The sequence below is a fragment of the Triticum dicoccoides genome, chromosome 6B (assembly GCF_002162155.2).
Source record: "Triticum dicoccoides isolate Atlit2015 ecotype Zavitan chromosome 6B, WEW_v2.0, whole genome shotgun sequence".
Classification (NCBI taxonomy): Eukaryota; Viridiplantae; Streptophyta; class Magnoliopsida; order Poales; family Poaceae; genus Triticum; species Triticum dicoccoides.
The window spans coordinates 261,898,306-261,917,612 of record NC_041391.1 but is presented as its reverse complement, the minus strand read 5'-3'; the positions used below and the strand labels follow the sequence as shown (position 1 = coordinate 261,917,612).

General features: G+C 44.9%; 2 long non-coding RNA genes across 3 annotated transcripts; both read left to right on the top strand.

Annotated features, from left to right (window-relative positions):
• Positions 1–4,491: 4,491 nt before the first annotated feature.
• LOC119324208 lies at positions 4,492–5,963 on the top strand. 2 transcript variants are annotated; one of them, XR_005156811.1, is made up of 3 exons: positions 4,492–4,823; positions 4,958–5,057; positions 5,732–5,963. It is a non-coding gene; the product is annotated as an uncharacterized LOC119324208 (long non-coding RNA). The 2 variants fall into 2 exon arrangements; XR_005156810.1 differs by lacking the exon at positions 4,958–5,057.
• A 4,180-nt stretch (positions 5,964–10,143) lies between these two features.
• On the top strand, positions 10,144–11,120 carry LOC119322477. Its single transcript, XR_005155650.1, has 3 exons — positions 10,144–10,300; positions 10,405–10,440; positions 11,056–11,120. It is a non-coding gene; the product is annotated as an uncharacterized LOC119322477 (long non-coding RNA).
• The last annotated feature ends 8,187 nt before the right edge of the window (positions 11,121–19,307 follow it).

The following is a 19,307-nucleotide window of genomic DNA, read 5'->3' as shown; positions in this document are numbered from 1 at the left end:
CCATACGGGCTGCGCCTGCGCCCGACACCCGTGAACCCCCCCCCCACACACACACCCGCTATGGCTCCCTGTGCCAATGACATGTGGGGCCCGCCTCCAAAACGTTAGAAAAAAGAATTTAAAACAATAATAATAATAAATATATAATAAACTAATAAATTAATGAATAATTAAAATAATTAATGAATGAATGAATTAAGTTAATTAATCCTGTTTAATTAATCTAATTAACTAGTTAGTTTAATTGAACCCTAATTAGACTAAACAGTCAATGACGAATGTGACCCACCGTCAGTTTGACCAGTCAACCCTGTTGACTGCTGACGTGAGCATGACATGATGCTGATGTCATAAATCCATTTTCGAATTAAATTAAATAATTAATTAAATTCTAGAAATTAATAAGATCTTTAGAAAATCATATCTTTTAAACCGTAACTCGGATTAAATTATTTTCAACATGAAAGTTGCTCAGAATAACGAGACGAATCCGGATACGCAACCCGTTCATCCGCGACACACCCCTAGCATGCCGAACACGCAACTTTCCCCCTCCGGTACCTCTGCCCGAGAACGCGAAACCCCGGGAATACTTTCCCGGATGTTTCCCCCATTCGTCGGTACCACCTACTACCGCGATTGGGCACACCTAGCATCGTTACTTGTCATGTCATGCATCAATATGCATCTGTTTGCATGGTATTCATTGTTTCTTCCCCCTTTTCTCTCCGGTAGACTATGAGACCGACGCTGCTGCTGCCCAGTTCGACTATGGTGTTGACGACCCCTCTCTCTTGCTAGAGCAACCAGGCAAGCCCCCCCCCTTGATCACCAGATATCGCCTATTCTCCTCTTACTGCTTGCATTAGAGTAGTGTGGCATGTTACTGCTTTCCGTTAATCCTATTCTGATGCATAGCCTGCCATTTTTGCTACATCTGTTGATACCTTACCTGCAATCCTAAATACTTAGTATAGGATGCTAGTTTATCATCATTGGCCCTACATTCTTGTCAGTCTGCCTTGCTATATTATTGGGCCGTGATCACTTGGGAGGTGATCACGGGTATATACTATACATACATACATACTATACAGATGTTGACTAAAGTTGGGTCAGCTCGAAGAGTACCCGCGAGTGATTCACGGATTGGGGGCTGAAAGGACCTTTGTCCCGACGACCCTCTGTGTGGATCTTTGTGGCGGAGCGACAGGGCAGGTTGAGACCACCTAGGCGAGAGGTGGGCCTGGCCCTGGTCGGCGTCCGCGGTTGCTTCATAATAACACGCTTAACGAGATCTTGGTATTTGATCTGAGTCTGGCCATTTGGTCTATACGCACTAACCATCTACGTGGGAGTAGTTATGGGTATCCCGGCGTCGTGGTATCAGCCGAAGCCTTCGTGATGTCAGCAACTGAGCGGTGCGTGCCGGATTGGACTGGAACGCCACTAGGCTAGGTCTGCTTCCGGCCGCCCACGCAACGTGCAGGTGTGCTCAGGGCGATGGGCCCAGACCCCTGCGCGCTTAGGTTTAGACCGGCGTGCTGACCTCTCTGTTGTGCCTAGGTGGGGCTGCGACGTGTTGATCTTCCGAGGCCGGGCATGACCCAGGAAAGTGTGTCCGGCCAAATAGGATCGAGCGTGTTGGGTTATGTGGTGCACCCCTGCAGGGAAGTTAATCTATTCGAATAGCCGTGTCCCTCGGTAAAAGGACGACCCGGAGTTGTACCTTGACCTTATGACAACTAGAACCGGATACTTAATAAAACACACCCTTACAAGTGCCAGATACAACCCGGTGATCGCTCTCTAACAGGGCGACGAGGAGAGGATCGCCGGGTAGGATTATGCTATGCGATGCTACTGGAGATGCTACTTGGAGATGCTACTTGGAGATGCTACTTGGAGGACTTCAGTCTACTCTCTTCTACATGCTGCAAGACGGAGGCTGCCAGAAGCGTAGTCTTCGACATGATTAGCTATCCCCCTCTTATTCTGGCATTCTGCAGTTCAGTCCACTGATATGGCCTCCTTACACATATACCCATGCATATGTAGTGTAGTTCCTTGCTTGCGAGTACTTTGGATGAGTACTCACGGTTGCTTTCTCCCCCCTTTTCCCCCCCTTTCCCTTCTTTCTGGTTGTCGCAACCAGATGCTGGAGCCCAGGAGCCAGACGCCACCGTCGACGACGACTACTACACTGGAGGTGCCTACTACTACGTGCAGGCCGCTGACGACGACCAAGAGTAGTTTAGGAGGATCCCAGGCAGGAGGCCTGCGCCTCTTTCGATCTGTATCCCAGTTTGTGCTAGCCTTCTTAAGGCAAACTTGTTTAACTTATGTCTGTACTCAGATATTGTTGCTTCCGCTGACTCGTCTATGATCGAGCACTTGTATTCGAGCCCTCGAGGCCCTGGCTTGTATTATGATGCTTGTATGACTTATTTATGTTTTAGAGTTGTGTTGTGATATCTTCCCGTGAGTCCCTGATCTTGATCGTACACATTTGCGTGCATGATTAGTGTACGATTGAATCGGGGGCGTCACATTGACGACCCCTCCTTCTTGCCAGAGCAACCAGGAAAGCCCCCCTGATCACCAGATATCGCCTATTCTTCCCTCTACTGCTTGCATTAGAGTATTGTAGTACTGTTCGGTTAATCCTATTCTGTTGCATAGCCTGTCATTGTTGCTACAGTTATTGATACCTTACCTGCAATCCTAAATGCTTAGTATAGGATGCTAGTTTATCATCTGTGGCCCTACATTCTTGTCCATCTGCCTTGCTATGTTATCGGCCGTGATCACTCGGGAGGTGATCATGGGTATATACTTACATACATACATACTATACAGATGATGACTAAAGTCGGGTCGACTCGTTGAGTACCCGCGGTTGATTCACAGATTGGGTGCTGAAAGGACATACTTTGCCGACGGCCCTCTGAGTGGATCTTTGTGGCGGAGCGACAGGGCAGGTTGAGACCACCTAGGCGAGAGGTGGGCCTGGCCCTGGTCGGCGTTCGCGGTTACTTCATAATAACACGCTTAACGAGATCTTGGTATTTGATCTGAGTCTGGCCACTGGCCTATACACACTAACAAACTACACAGGAACAGTTATAGGCACTCGACGTCGTGGTATCAGCCGAAGCCTTCTTGACGTCAGCGACTGAGCGGCGCGCGCCGGGTTGGATTGGAACGCCTGCCCTTGTATAAGGGAGGCTAGGTCTGCTCACCGGCCGCCCCGCAACGTGCAAGTGTGTAATGGGCGATGGGACCAGACCCCTGCGCGCATAGAATTTAGATCGGCGTGCTGACCTCTCAGTTGTACCTAGGTAGGCCTGTGACGTGTTGATCTTCCGAGGGCGGGCATGACCCAGGAAAGTGTATCCGGCCAGAGGGATCGAGCGTGTTGGTTATGTGGTGCACCCCTGCAAGGAAGTTTATCAATTCGAATAGCCGTGTTCCTCGGTAAAAGGACGACCCGGAGTTGTACCTTGACCTTATGACAACTAGAACCGGATACTTAATAAACACACCCACACAAGTTCTAGAGACAACCCGGTGATCGCTTTTCCACAGGGCGACGAGGGGAGGATCGCCGGGTAGGATTATGCTATGCGATGATTCTTGGTGAACTTCAATCTACTCTCTTCTATATGCTGCAAGATGGAGGCTGCTAGAAGCGTAGTCTTCGATAGGACTAGCTATCCCCCTCTTATTCTGGTATTCTGCAGTTCAGTCCACCGATATTGCCTCTTTACACATATACCCATGCATATATAGTGTAGATCCTTGCTTGCGAGTACTTTGGATGAGTACTCACGGTTGATTTGCTCCCTCTTTCCCCCTTTTCCCTATTCTTGGATGCCGCAACCAGACGTTGGAGCCCAGGAACCCGACGCCACTGTCGACAATGACTCCTACTACACTGGAGGTGCCTCCTACTATGTGCAGGCCGCTGTCGACGACCAGGAGTAGTTTAGGAGGATCCCAGGCAGGAGGCATGCGCTTCTTTCGATCTGTATCCCCGTTTGTGCTAGCCATCTTATGGCAACTTGTTTAACTTATGTCTGTACTCAGATATTGTTGTTTCCGCTGACTCGTTTTTGTTCGAGCAATTGTATTCGAGCCCTCGAGGGCCCTGGCTTGTAATATGATGCTTGTATGACTTATTTTACTTTTAGAATTGTGTTGTGATATATTTCCGTGAGTCCCTGATCTTGATCGTACACATTTACGTGCATGATTAGTGTACGATTGAATTGGGGGCGTCATAGATATAGCCTAAAATGTTTGAGCTCTTTTACGGTGATTGGCAAGTTACGACTTGTAACTTCATGCAACTCCGCCTCTGATTTTTTGTGACCGTCGATTTAAACACGTAATCAAAATCGTTAAGTTAAATTAGTCAAGGGTATTATTGTCTTTGTCCGTTCCTTTTTTCTTTTGAACTGTCGTTCCGTCCTTGGATGGATCAACCCCGTCAACCTTAACCCACCAGCGCGTCTGCAATCCCCTCCCCGTGCGGTAGCCGCCGCGGCTATCATGTGCCCGGCGCTGCTCTCTTGTCCTGGTGGCCACCGACGAATCTAAGTCGACCCTGACGCTGCATCAGCTGACCTGCCCCCACCGCCCGATCCCCCACTCAATCCTTCCTCGCCGCCGCCGCTGCCGCCGAAGACCTGGGGGGGACGAAGCTAAATTGCGGACTGGACACCTCTGCGTCGAGGATACCGACCTCGAGCAGTCCACCAAGAATTCCGAGGAGGCCATCCTCAGCGACCTCTCCTTGCTCGGCCTCGACTGGGACGAAGGTACGTACATACGGTTACTGAACATTCATTTTGCAATTTGTACTATGGAGTAGCGATTGCTAATTGCAAGTAGATAATGAGAGATCTCCGGCGGAATCAAATACTATGGCTGATTGCAAGTTGTCATACTGCAGAATTCCTACAGCAAATCAAAAGTGAGCATCACTGTATTGTACAGCACACACTGTTTCTAACCCTGCAAATTCCCAACGCAAGACTTCATAATGCCACAAGGTTGCACTTCTGTGCTATTGCAGACAAATCCGTGTCATCTTAATATGCTTAATGGAGGTGTACTGTAGGGAAAGGGTGTTGTTTGAAATGTACTGTTTAAGATCTTCCTGGTGCCCCCTTTACCTTGAGCATGCATATCACCGATTAATTTATTTATTTTGGTTCTTCTTTGAAGACTTACACTGACGACTTGGCTATGCAGTGACAGCCTCTTGTTTTTGTTTTTACGCAAGATACCTACTCATCAAATTATATAAGATATGAATTCTGAAGACAACTACACAGACAGTACTTGTGATGACACATGTAGTTTTATATAGCCCAATTCTGAATTTTCATGGCCACTACTGTGCTTTTATTCTTTGTCAATTTTTATCTGTCTTACATGCAGTATTGGTTTTGACTTATGGATTCATGATATGCTACTAGTTCTTGGTATGCTTAGATGTATATACAACCCTTGGGTAATACGGATATTATATTATGCAGTTGTTTCATCTTGGAAATTGTTTCATGTCTGATTCCATTTGTTACCGGAAAGGGGCCACCTTCGGCAAATGTGCTTTTGCAGTTTTAGAATTTTACGAATTCTTCAGCTATTAAATCATTTTTTTCTCAATGTGTAGCTGAATATGTCTTCTTGCCTGAAATAATTCAGTTTTTGTTGTGTGCAGGACCAAGAATCAGAGAGGAAGGTCTGCCAAGAAAAGAGGATGTCACATGGAAAATGATATTGTACTTATTATGCTGAATTCTGAATTGTTGAAGATCATACTGTATTTTAGCTATTAATCATAAATTTTTTAGAATCATGAGGCTCCTTCTGTATGACCATTACTATGAATTCTTGAAGGAACGTGAAGATTATCACTAATTATTGAAAGAAAACTGTATACATTTGTACTATAACGATTTTTACTATTACTTTGAATTGGCTTCAGCGTAGGGCTATTAATTAGTATTCTGACAGACTATTATTATACATAAAACAACCACCAAATTCATACAACCAGTTCAATAGCCAAAAAATTAAAAGAGTCAATTACACCACAGGTGTCTGAACTTGGCGAGAAAAATCAGTTTGGTGCTAAAACTTGCGGCATACATTGAACCGGTGACAGAACTTGGCTTGGGCGTACATCTACAGTGCTAATCACCTTTGTATACGCATGGTGTGCTGACGAGGAACGCCAACGTGGCACCGGACCCAGTGTCGGTGACCGGAAGGCAGGGAGCAGGGTGGGTGGCCTGATTTTTGCGGGAAGCACCCTAGATTTTTTTTCTTCATAGAAAAGCCCCTGAATGAATACCAAATCTTGCAAAAATACCGTGAAACTTAACAACGTCTCTAACCACCGCACCAAGCCTAGCTTGGTGTCAACAGGGGTAGCTATATACATTTTGTTTTAGGCAAGGGTAGCTATATACGTGACTCCACCCTAACAAGACTGCCATGTGGGCCCCAGTGTCAGTGACTGGACAACATAGGCAAGGGCGTGTGCGATGAAATTTTTATTTTCGCACAAAAGAGACCCTCGATTTTTCTTTAAAAAAAATCTGAGACGTCACTATACATCTCTATGACCTTTGGGTCCCATCCTGCAGGATACATTACAAAGATCAAATTGATATGCAAAATATTGTGCCTCACAGGTTCGAACCAAAGACCTGACCCCATCTGGTCGGCTGCCCAAAGGGCCCATTTTTCACGTGTTATTTTTTAAAATTATAAATAATATATAAAAAGCCGCAAAATACTAATAAAATAACTTTTATGTAATTCTAAAAAACATTATTGTCTAAATTATTTTTATGTAATTCTAAAAAATATTATTATTTAAAATAATATTCATGTAATTCAGAAAATTGTTCTTATCTAAAAGAATATTCATGGAATTCTAAAAATATATGAAAGTGCTATTTCAAAATGTCTCTATAATTAAAATAGTATTAATGAATTATAATAGTATTTATGAATTATAATAATTTCATGAATCATAGAAATAGTACTAATTTATTCAGAAATATATTCACGTATTCATATTTTTAGGCTATATTCATGCATTAAAAAATATTCAAGTGTTTACTTTATGAGAAATATTAATTATTGAAAATAATGTTCATGTAATTCTAAGAAATATTTATGTGTTATTTGGAAAAATATTTATATAACTAAAATAAAAAATATGAATTATAATAGTATTTATCAATTGGAAAAACTATGGTGTGCAAAATGGGGCGCGGTCGCCCCAGGTCATTTAAGCCGCATGTGCTTGATTATAATTATTAAGTACTGCTATCCTGTATAAACATCAACGTGGCCTTGGTGTTGTGGCTATCATGATCCTTTTATTATCCTGAGGTCGCGGGTTCGAACTGGCACTTGGTTTTGGATGTTATAATATCTTTTGTACTGTTTCCGGATGGGTGGGCCCCAAGGGTCATAGAGATGTAGTTACGTTTGAAGGGATTTTTCCAAGATTTGTATTCAGTCAGGGGCTTTTTTGTGAAGAAAAAAATAATTCCAGAGTGTTTCCTACAAAAACCAGGCCACACACCCTCCTCTCCGCCTTCCAGCGTATTTAGTCATGGGCTTTTTTGTAAAGAAAAATAATTCCAGGGTGTTTCTGTAAAAAAAGGCCACACGAGCTTCTTCCCGCCTTCCAGTCAATGACACTAGGTCCCGCGCCACGTTGGCGTGCCACATCAGCACACCATGCGTATACACACGTGATTAGCACCGTAGATGCACGTCCAAGCCAAGTTTTGTCACCGGTTCAATGTATGCCGCAAGTTTTAGCATCAAACTGACTTTTCTTGCCAAGTTCAGACACCTATGATGTAATTGACTCAAATTAAAAATAAATCTATTGCGGCAATAGCACGAACATGCCATAATAAAAAGGGTAAAAAGAAGCTACCAAGTGGCCTACAGATCAATGGCGAGGCAAGGTGACATGATGCTACAGTCATCGCGTCCATCATGCTGCCAAGCCGGTTCGAGACCTACTACCCATTAAGTGAGTGTCAGTGTTGCGAAAAGGCAATTTAAATATAGAGTTAGTTGCCCCCCGTAAGAAGGCACACCCAATAATCATCTTGTTATGCGTCATCTACAAGTTTCAGGTCATCGCCACGAACAGTAAACAAAAGAGGCCTCTCATCGTCCCAGTCAGGCTGACCCGAGTTTCGAAAAACTCTACCAGGTTCAGGTTACGGTGTCCTGAACTAGTGGGTACTCACCATGTCATCTCTCGCCCAGGTGGCCCAGGCCGAGGACCTCCGTTCCGGTTCATTAACGGGCCATTCCAGAAGGCCCATGGCGTATAGATGGACTGTTCTCAAAGACTTGGTGCATACTCAAAAGACTTAGATGTGGTCTACACCACGATCTACCACATACATAGTCGACTTATCTATAACCCTAGACCCCATGGTAACTCTACAATCTAGGGGTAGGGCTCGTAGACGACATCAACAATCTCGTGAGGGACAACCCTGTACTCTCTACTCCGTCACAAATCAATACAATCAAAAAGCAGGAGATAGTGTATTATCTCTTCGAGAGATCCCGAACCTGGGTAAAACCTGCATCCAATTTTATCATTGCATCTAGGCTACTAGCTCGGGACCCCTACCGAGATTTGCAGAATCGACACCGTCATTGGTGGCCCATGCAGGTCTCGCTACGTAGCCACCGCGAATAAATGGCAATCAACATGGGTGAGCAGATGGGTTCTGGCATGACCTTTATGCCAGGCCTGATCTTTGTTTCCGGCAACAACATGCTCTTCACTGACCCGACCGACCATCTAGGCCAGTTTGATAACCATGCTCTAGGCTAGGTCATGAGATTTGATAACTTGGAGTATACCACGGATTCTCGCATGTAGCTGGCCTTCTCGAGTTGGGTGTCAGACCAGATCGTGGGAGAATAGGACATGCTCGTGCCAACGCCGAGGTAATTAAGATAAGGCTCAGGGCGAGTAAGAAAACCTTACATCATACCTGGTAACAATCTCGGATCCGACGACACAGCTCGGGTGCTCGACAACTGACACGACCTTGCAGGAACACCCCAGATCTATGTCAGATCGGATCTCAGGAAAACTTCCCCTGGCACTGATGTCAGGTCAGGTCAGGATTAGGAGGATCGCAACAAAACCCTTCTGAATGAGATGATAGATCGGATTCATAGGCTCACAATATCAGCCCTCTGTTTATGACTGGATCTGGGAGTCACGTGGGAAGGTTGGATTTTTCAACCCACCAACCACCCACCTAGTCGCCAATGTTGAAGACCTAACCGAGGTCCTACTAACGATGTTATACCACGCAACCAACTTAACCTCCAAGTTATGCGGGGGCAACCCTAGATTGGTTTCTCTTTGCAAAACCCTAGCCTCCTCGAGAATATAAGGGGAGGCTAGGGAGCTCTCATTCCCATCTACTCACGCAGAAACAACTCATAGTCCACTCATCATAGTCATTCGGCCTTGCAAGTATCGATCATAGTCGTCCGGCCCCACAGGTATCAATCTTAGTCGTCAAACCCCGCAAATACTACTGATCATAGTAGTCCGGGTCCAGAAATACCAATCTTAGTCTTCCAGGCCCGCAAGTAACAATCTTGGTCGCTGGGTGGGGGGGGGGGCACAAGTATCAATCATATTCGTCCGGGCACACTCAAAAAAACTCTAATTTCTTAAAACATTTCACATGTTTACGCCGAAAATACCATTTCCCTCTGTTTTTTTCCAAAAATTTCTACCCTTGCGTTCCGTAAAAAAAAATAATCTTCCCCACGATCTTATCCCGCCCGTAGCAACCGCCCCTCCCCCAAAATTTCCTGCTCCTCTCCCCATCCCCCATTGTCGCTACCCACCAGATCGGAGGTCCTCCTGCTCCAGCCAGGTCGAACGCCGCCCCCTCCTCATCTGCGGTATCCCGGCGGGCGCCTCACTCACAACTTTCTCCTCCGTGGCTCAGTCCGCTCGAACGCCTCCGCGAACCCTAGGCGACAACGGAGGCGGCGGCCCCGGGGACGGAGGCCGGCGCATCGGCGGGAGAACATATTGGTGCGCCGCCTCGTCCTCCACGAATCCGGCAGAGGAACATACTGGTGTGCCGCCACCTCCTGCCGGAGGAGACGGGCGCCACTGTCCTGTCGACGCCGTACTGCTTCATCCCTAGGGTTCGGGTGGCCTCGTCGCCGTCTTTTGCTCCGCCGGTGACGCCTCACGGTCTGGCCACATACCCCCCATCCTTTACATCTTCCCTTTAGATCTACATATTCCTTTCTTTTTGCAATTGCAAGGAAGTTGATGTGTGTGGTGCGTTCTTGCAGTGGGATTTATTGTTTTCTGCTGTGCTGGATAGAAAGGTCAGTTTGCTGAATCTTATCTTCAAATCTTCGTAGGTTTTTGTCTAGCATTGAATTGCATGTCTGAACTCTGAACAATCGTAATTACAGTACCATCCAACTGTTGTCACATACCTAGTACTACAGCTTTGAAAGGAAACCACTAGTTGACTGAATTGTGTAGCTGATTGCAACTCCACATATCCATCAGCTGCTTGTTTCTGTTAGTTGGGAACTTTGGATTAACTAAAGCATCAAATGAACGTGAAGTTACTTATTTACTGCTAATTATTCAACACTCATAAAGGTTCAGTTTATATTGTTCTGCACTGATGGTGTATGTGTTATGCATTGTGTAATTTTTTAGTACCATGTCATTTCCTATAGTGGCCTTTCACTGATCCAATCATGCCATGACGCCTTCTTTCTTGTGGTATGTGTAAGTCCAATACCAGAGTTATTCCTTTTAATCAAGCACTTGATCACAGCATATATTTTGCACTGTGTTTGCTTGATCGATGCTACACTTGATATCAGATGCTACACTTGATCGATGTATTGCAGATTGACTTCAGTCACAAGTACCAGTCTTACTCGGGCTCACTAGTATCGCCTGATCTATTCCAATTCCTTCAGATTCCTTGGTCTCAACCAGTAAACCTCCAATCCAACATGTCCCCCATGGAGAGGTTTCACCAAGGAAGATGGAGAGCCCATTCTCTCACTCACAAGGGTCGACATCTCTTTGTTGTCCCTTTCAGAATCTGAGGTATTTGCTTTTGTATCAACTTCTGTTTGAATTTTTTCCCAATCTCTGACAACAGGAAATTCATATTTCAATGATACTTTATTGACCTATTATTCCTGTTATTTAGTTATTTGATGTAGAAATTGTGGCTGAGGATCGTCCAATGGAGATTCCTGACCCCCAATTCTTCGGTATCGAGAATATCACGAATCTCAAGTGCCACCATGGGAGCTGCTAGAGAGGAAGGTAGCTTTCGACATGGCTGCGACAGGCAGGAGGATTTCTGGCAAATGACGAGAGATCTTCAAAGAAATTATCATTCTATACCATTCTTAGATTAAGTTCTCTAAGTGTTGCCGTGACTTTAGCCACTTTTGTCCTTATGTTTTTTGCATGATTCGATTGCTTTGTGGTTAATGTGTAAAAAGCTTGTATGATTGAATTATTACTATCCATTTCTATCGGCCTGTAAGTTGTCTGTCATGCTGCTTGAATTCTAACTTAGTGATTTATGGAGATATGTGAATGGCATGAGGCAATAGATATTGCCATTGTCATCGAGATGACAACAGATATTACTGGATGTACACGGGTTCTGTATTTTGCCAATCCTGTAGTTTGATACACCATTGGGTTCATCTGTGGCAGGACATCATTAAATTTAATGTGGATGGGCCCCATGTCCTGAGGCTAGCAGCATGGAGCTTGGGGCGTTATTGCCAGAGATTCAGAAGGTCAAATTGTGGCTGCCAGGGCTGGGCATGCCTTGAATGTGTATGATGCATTTGCTGCTGAACTACAAGCAGTGGAGAAAGCTATCGATTTGGCAGCTGAATTAGGTGTGTATGGATGATGGTGGAGACAGAAGCACAGCTGGTTGAGCAAGCATTAAACAGGCATGCACCTGATTTCTCCAAGGAAGCCCAGGCGACAGAAGACATCAAAGTTTGTTGCAAATGTGCCTGCCCACTCTAGCGCAATTAGGTTTAAATCTCCATGATGGAGACGGTCTTGTGTTTGATGATAATGTTTCAGCCATTGTAGCTGATGTTGTATCAGGCGATGTAGCCCAGACTGTTTCGTAATAAAGCTTTGTGCTTGCCCTAAAAAAATCCTGTAGTTCAATACATATTAGTTCCTTTCTCTAGTATAATAACGGTTAATGTTGTATCACCAATCGTGCAACATATGCAGACACGGGATAGAGACTGAATACCACGCTGTGGTTGAATGCACCAAAAGTAGAGGCTTGAGAAGAGCTATGAGAGATGTCTGGTTCCTCCCGCCTGAGAAAAAGTTCAGGTACACTGGAAAGGATTGGTTGCAAGTCTTATTGGACGCTGAGAATGAGGATACGCGAGTAGAAGTGCTGCTACTTCTATGGCGCTGTTGGCACCTCCGGGACGATTGCGTTCGCAGCGATGGCAGGCAGTCAATCAGCTCATCGGTCCAATTCCTTGAAAAGTATGAGGAAGAATTCAGACTGGCAAGCGCTGAGATGGATATGGGTTTAGGAGGAAAAATGACCATGGGAGGGAAGGCGCCGGACCCGAGCGTTAACGAGAACACGAGCATTGGCTGGATCCCCCCCCCCCCCGCACAGGGCACTGTAAAACTGAATACGAATGCAGCTTTTGTGGCTGAAACAGGCGTGGGTGCTGCTGGAGTTATAGCCAGAGATGACAGGGGCATAGTGATCTTCACAGAAACTAGAGGTCTGCCTCCCAGCAGAGGAGTGGACGAGGCAGAAGCTAGAGCTGCTCTGGTCGGCCTACACTCTCTGGCTGGCTTGTATAATGGGCGAGTAATACTTGAGGTGGACAGCATAGCGATAGCGAAGGAGGTACAGGCACAAACCCAACCTCGCTCTGCCAGTTACGGACTCATAATGGACATCAAGCGGGAGATGGAAAGGTTCTCTGCATGTGATATCAGGCATGTGTGTTCGCACACGAACACGTCACTGTGTACCTCCAACACTGAGGGTGATGCACCGCAGCTCACGTCGAAGGAGACCCGTCCGGAAGCGCGGTACGCAGGCAATCTGGCGGGTGCTTTTGAGGACCCGAAACCCCAAACGCCCGGGAGGGACCCCATCTGGGCGCGCGGTGGCTATGGGCTGCCCTAGGTCGACCTGATCGCCCCTAGGGCCTCGAGGTTCGCCGCCCTGCAACAAGAAGAACGAACGAAGAACGAGGAAGAAGAAGAACGAGGGAGAGAGATAAAGGTAAAGGTAAAAAGTGGTAGATGATTTGTTCGATTGTGTGTTGTTCAATCGGCCGTCACCCCTTAGGTATATAAGAGGCGGCTGGACTTCCCGTGCAAGGAAAAGGCTTGGATTCACGTCCAAAACCCTAGTCAAACTCGGATTGGTTTTGTCCGAACTTTCCAAAACTGTTCGGTTTAAACTGGCTGCACCTTACGGGTCTTTTTTGTGGTGGTAAGCGATCTCGGATGGAAACAAGCCCAAAAGCAATCTTTACCGTTTCGACGAGACGAACAACTTTTGTGTTGAACGTTTTTTGATCAGAGGTCATCTCAAGGGTCAAATCAGTCGCGCAAAACAGGCTATCCCTCGCGCTACCCATCATACAAGGTGTCTGGTGGGGCACGCTAGTTTTTGCCTCGTGACAGGGCTGTATTCCGATGGCTCTAACTTTTGCATACGAACTCGGATTGGAACGATTTTTATATCAAAATCGATCGTGTCAACGAGACGAAGACAATCCGTGTAGATAATTTTTCCATTTGAGGTCGTCTTGGGGGCTTAATCAGCCAAACTATACTCTGAATATAAGATCTTAGTACTTTGAGCATAGTTTCAGCCTTCGAGATGAAATCGGACTGCGATGACCCAAACTTTAAAGATGTTCATATCGACAATACGGAACTCTTTCATGAAGATCACTTCTTCATTTAAGGCCATCTTAAATAAGTTATTGACCGTGCCAAAATCTGGTGTCAACACATGCCCCCCTGTTTTTCGGCAAAACTTGTGTGCCGAAAAATAACTTCCACGAAGTTTGTTCTAAGCGCGATGTCAACACTCCATCGGCCATTTTGTACGTGCTTTGGACGATAAGTATATATCGGCCATTTAGATTAGCAACAAAAGTAAAGCTAATCGAACATATAATGATTTGGTAATACCCTTTCATGATGTAAGAAATTATATTTTATCCATGGATTAAAATAAGCCCATTGAGGGTAACCAATCATACCTGATGAAGTATTCCATGGCATAGGCATCAACGACAATGTTGAAGAAAATGGATAATGTGTGGACCGAAGATGTTGGAACCTTCGGCTTGGTCCTTCGTAGCTTTCACTCTTTTCCTTCTTCACCTTTGTCGCACTCCTTGTAAAGGAAGCTCGCACATAATTCTTATTTTGAATATTTCCTTTGGGAACCCATGCCATATTTCTCTTTTCAAGTTCTTGTGCAGTAAGCTTCTGCAACTCCTTCTTTTGCCAATACGATAAGCCGAGTGGGCATCCCAGCTGCGATTTTGTTTGAAGTAATGGCAATTCTTGTTTTACCTTGTGCACTCTCAACTTCTTCCCTTCAGATTTGGCACTTGATCGACTTGCCTCATTGCCTTTTGTAGCCAATGTCAAAACTTTAATTGGCTCTTTTTCATTTGAAATCATATCTGAAGTGGCACTCTTACGACCATCTCTTTTGACGCGGTAGATTTGCTCAACCACCTCCTTATTCTTCCTTGTGCACCAGACCGATTCTTTATGATTGAAACGGTCTTTGACGCGTGATTGTTCAAATGTTGATCTCCTTGGAGCCGCATAGTATTGGTGAGATGGTCTAGAATAAGATGGAGAATGTGCCCTTGTATCATACCTGTCGTCCTGTCCCATGATGAATATGTACCTATATGAGCATAGGGAGGCATCCACGACATTGGCATTGGCGGCCCAAAATAAGGATATGAATATGTTGCATTAAAATTATCACTTTGCCAATACCAATCCTCATATTTGCGCCTTGGGGGTGATCTTGGTTTCTTTGCATGATTTGGCCGATAAGCATTCTTCTCTTCACTCTTCTTTTGATATTTATCCAATAGTTCAGCGAAGGTGATTTTTGATATCTTCCACTTGCGCTTATTTCGGCCTTTGTTTCCTTTGGTTGTGCTTACACCAATCATTGGATTTGCTTGTTGTCCCCCAGTCCTTGGCGTATCCATTGTAGCTTCGATGGAATTCTTGCCCTCAAAATTATGTTCATTATGCTCTTCAACAACTTCTTGACTTGAAAGCTTGACCCCATCACCTGCAGTTTTTACCTCCTCTTTAAATGGATCGGCTTGAAGCAGCCGATGCAAAAACTTTCTGCCATTGAGACCAATCGGAATAGATTGGTCATCTCTTGGTGTCTCAACAAATTTCAATCGTCCTTTATTAATGGCTGATTTAACTATTTGACGAAACATATTGCAATCCTCAAAATTATGTTCGAACGAATGATGCAACCTACAATACATTCGTCCTTGAATTGATGGCTTGACATGGTGATCAAGAATTCTTATGTAATTATTTTTCAGTAATAAATCAAATATTTGGTCACACATGCTTGAATTGAAGGTAAAGTTCTTGCTTTCTAGCCGATCTTGCTGTGTGAACGACTTTGAAGATAAGCAAACGAATGATTCAGATTTAGAATCTTCCCATTCGGCTATACATTGTGTTTTCCACTCTATCTCCAGTGTCTTTGGATAAGATATTATATTAGCATCGAATTTCTCAAAAGAAATTAACCTTGGCTTTAAACTTCCGATACGAAAATATTTAGAACACACATGTCTCAGTTGAGACAAAGTGCAAGCCAAGTAAGAAATAAGCAAAGCTACCCAACTAGATATGAACTTTAGATAAAGCAACGGGGAAAGCTTTGGCCACAACAATAAGTCATTATCGGTCTTTATAAATGGTGCAATGGGTTGACCGATATAGTCTATAACAATTTTGATGCTAACAAGTAAATTACTCTTCTTCATTGGTCTTTCAAAATTACTTATGAGAATTTTTCTTATAGAAGCATCGACAATAAAGTTGCGACCAAATCGGAAGATAGGCAAGTCACTTGCTAGACATACCTCTTCAATTACGTTGGGAGAGCATGATGGTTGTATCACTTGAATAATACTTTGTTCCACTTTTGAATGACTCTCCAATGCCTTGGCATCCTCTTTTTCTTTGATAGATTCGGTACACATACTATTTGATTCGGCTTTTTAATAACCGAATTAACTTTGTTATCCGAATCACCACTCTTTCTTTCTTTGATTCGCAAGGTTGCTTGTTCTTGTCTAAATTCAGCAAACATTGCAGCTAGTCTATCTTTAAGCTTTTTTCGACCAATTTCAGCCCAATCTTCATCGGTTTGCCCCCCAATACTTTGAGACGCTTTCAGCAATGGTGTGTCGCCGAAATTCTGTAATTGTGCATGGGTAACATGATATGCTACGTTACTAGGTAAAGACACGTGCGCTCTGGTAGAATTCTCACTTATTCGGCCATGAGCATGAAGGTGCGGAGCCGAATCACGAATATCTACAATTGCGTATGGTGCCGAAAAATTCGTAGCATGAGGTGTAGCATACGATGTTTGAGGGTAATTGGCCGAATAACTAGTAGTGGCATGGCCAATTCCCCTATCCACCGGCACGTTTGGATTAACATACTGCAAGTTATTTGCCGATGAATAAAAAGTTGAAACACTTTGTTGCATACTATTGGAAGTTCCTACATGGGGTGTCTCAACATGATTAACCGAACTCATCATGTTGTTCATCGGCATATAGATTTGTGGGGTTGCCGATGCATGGGAGTTGGGATACATATGTTGCATGTTGCTAAAATTATATGAAGTTGAAGCATGAAGATTATTCTGAATCGGCTGTTGCACATAATTAGATGCATGATTGATAAAACTAGGGCTAGCCGATACAATATGCTCATTAGACGATCTAGCAACAACATATGTATTATTTGCATCTACATAAGTGAGTTGGGTATTCATGTTACCTTTGTAGATTGCAAACCCTAGATGACGAGCTCTTCGTAGCAAGAACGGGCTGGAGACCGTTCAAAGCTTCGTCCCCAGCGGAGTCGCCAAAAATTGTGTTCACACACGAACACGTCACCATGTACCTCCAACACCGAGGGTGATGCACCGCAGCTCACGTCGAAGGAGACCCGTTCGGAAGCGCGATACGCAGGCAATCCGGCGGGTGCTTTTGAGGACCCGAAACCCCACACGCCCGGGAGGGACCCCGTCTGGGCGCGCGGTGGCTATGGGCTGCCCTAGGTCGACCTGATCGCCACTAGGGCCTCGAGGTTCGCCGCCCTGCAACAAGAAGAACGAACGAAGAACGAGGAAGAAGAAGAAGAACGAGGGAGAGAGATAAAGGTAAAGGTAAAAAGTGGTAGATGATTCGTTCGATTGTGTGTTGTTCAATCGGCCGTCACCCTTTAGGTATATAAGAGGCGGCTGGGCTTCCCGTGCAAGGAAAAGGCTTGGATTCACGTCCAAAACCCTAGTTAAATTCGGATTGGTTTTGTCCGAACTTTCCAAAACTGTTCGGTTTAAATTGGCTGCACCTTACGGGTCTTTTTTGTGGTGGTAAACGATCTCGGATGGAAACAAGCCCAAAAGCAATCTTTACCGTTTCGACGAGACGAACAACTTTTGTGTTGAACGTTTTTTGATCAGAGGTCATCTCGAGGGTCAAATCAGTCGCGCAAAACAGGCTATCCCTCGCGCTACCCATCAGACAGGGTGTTTGGTGGGGCGCGCTAGTTTTTGCCTCGTGACAGGGCTGTATTTCGATGGCTCTAACTTTTGCATACGAACTCGGATTGGAACGATTTTTATATCAAAATCGTTCATTTCGACGAGACGAAGACAATCCGTGTAGATAATTTTTCCATTTGAGGTCGTCTTGGGGGCTTAATCAGCCAAACTGTACTCTGAATATAAGATCTTAATACTTTGAGCATAGTTTCAGCCTTCGAGATGAAATCGGACTGCGATGACCCAAACTTTAAAGATGTTCATATCGACAATACGGAACTCTTTCATGAAGATCACTTCTCCATTTGAGGCCATCTTAAATAAGTTATTGACCGTGCCAAAACCTGGTGTCAACAATGTGAAGCGATGCAATAACGCCATGGCGCACGAACTGGCTGCTTTGCACGGAGCGACCGGCGACCAGATGCTAATTGCAGACGTCCCGGCTTGTCTACAACATCTGATGGCAAATGAACGAACTGCACGCTGAGTAGCTGAGCTGCTCTAGTTCTTAAAAAATAAATAAAAATGAATTAGGTGTGTATGGATGATGGTGGAGACAAAAGCACAGCTGGTTGAGCAAGCATTAAACATGCATGCACCTGATTTCTCCAAGGAAGCCCAGGCGATAGAAGACATCAAAGTACAGGCCAAACTCCGGTTCACCTCATGTGAGTTTCTCCACTGTAAGCTTGTTGCAAATGTGCCTGCCCACTCTAGCGCAATTAGGTTTAGATCTCCATGATGGAGACGGTCTTGTGTTTGATGATAATGTTTCAGCCATTGTAGCTGATGTTGTATCAGGCGATGTAGCCCAGACTGTTTCGTAATAAAGCTTTGTGCTTGCCCTAAAAAAAATCCTGTAGTTCAATACATATTAGTTCCTTTCTCTAGTATAATAACGGTTAATGTTGTATCACCAATCGTGCAGCATATGCGGACACGGGATAGAGACTGAATACCACGCTGTGGTCGAATGCACCAAAAGTAGAGGCTTGAGAAGAGCTATGAGAGATGTCTGGTTCCTCCCGCCTGAGAAAAAGTTCAGGTACACTGGAAAGGATTGGTTGCAAGTCTTATTGGACACTGAGAATGAGGATACGCGAGTAAAAGTGCTGCTACTTCTTTGGCGCTGCTGGCACCTCCGGGAGGATTGCGTTCGCAGCGATGGCAGGCAGTCAATCAGCTCATCGGTCCAATTCCTTGAAAAGTATGAGGAAGAATTCAGACTGGCAAGCGCTGAGATGGATATGGGTTTAGGAGGAAAAATGACCATGGGAGGGAAGGCGCCGGACCCGAGCGTTAACGAGAACACGAGCATTGGCTGGA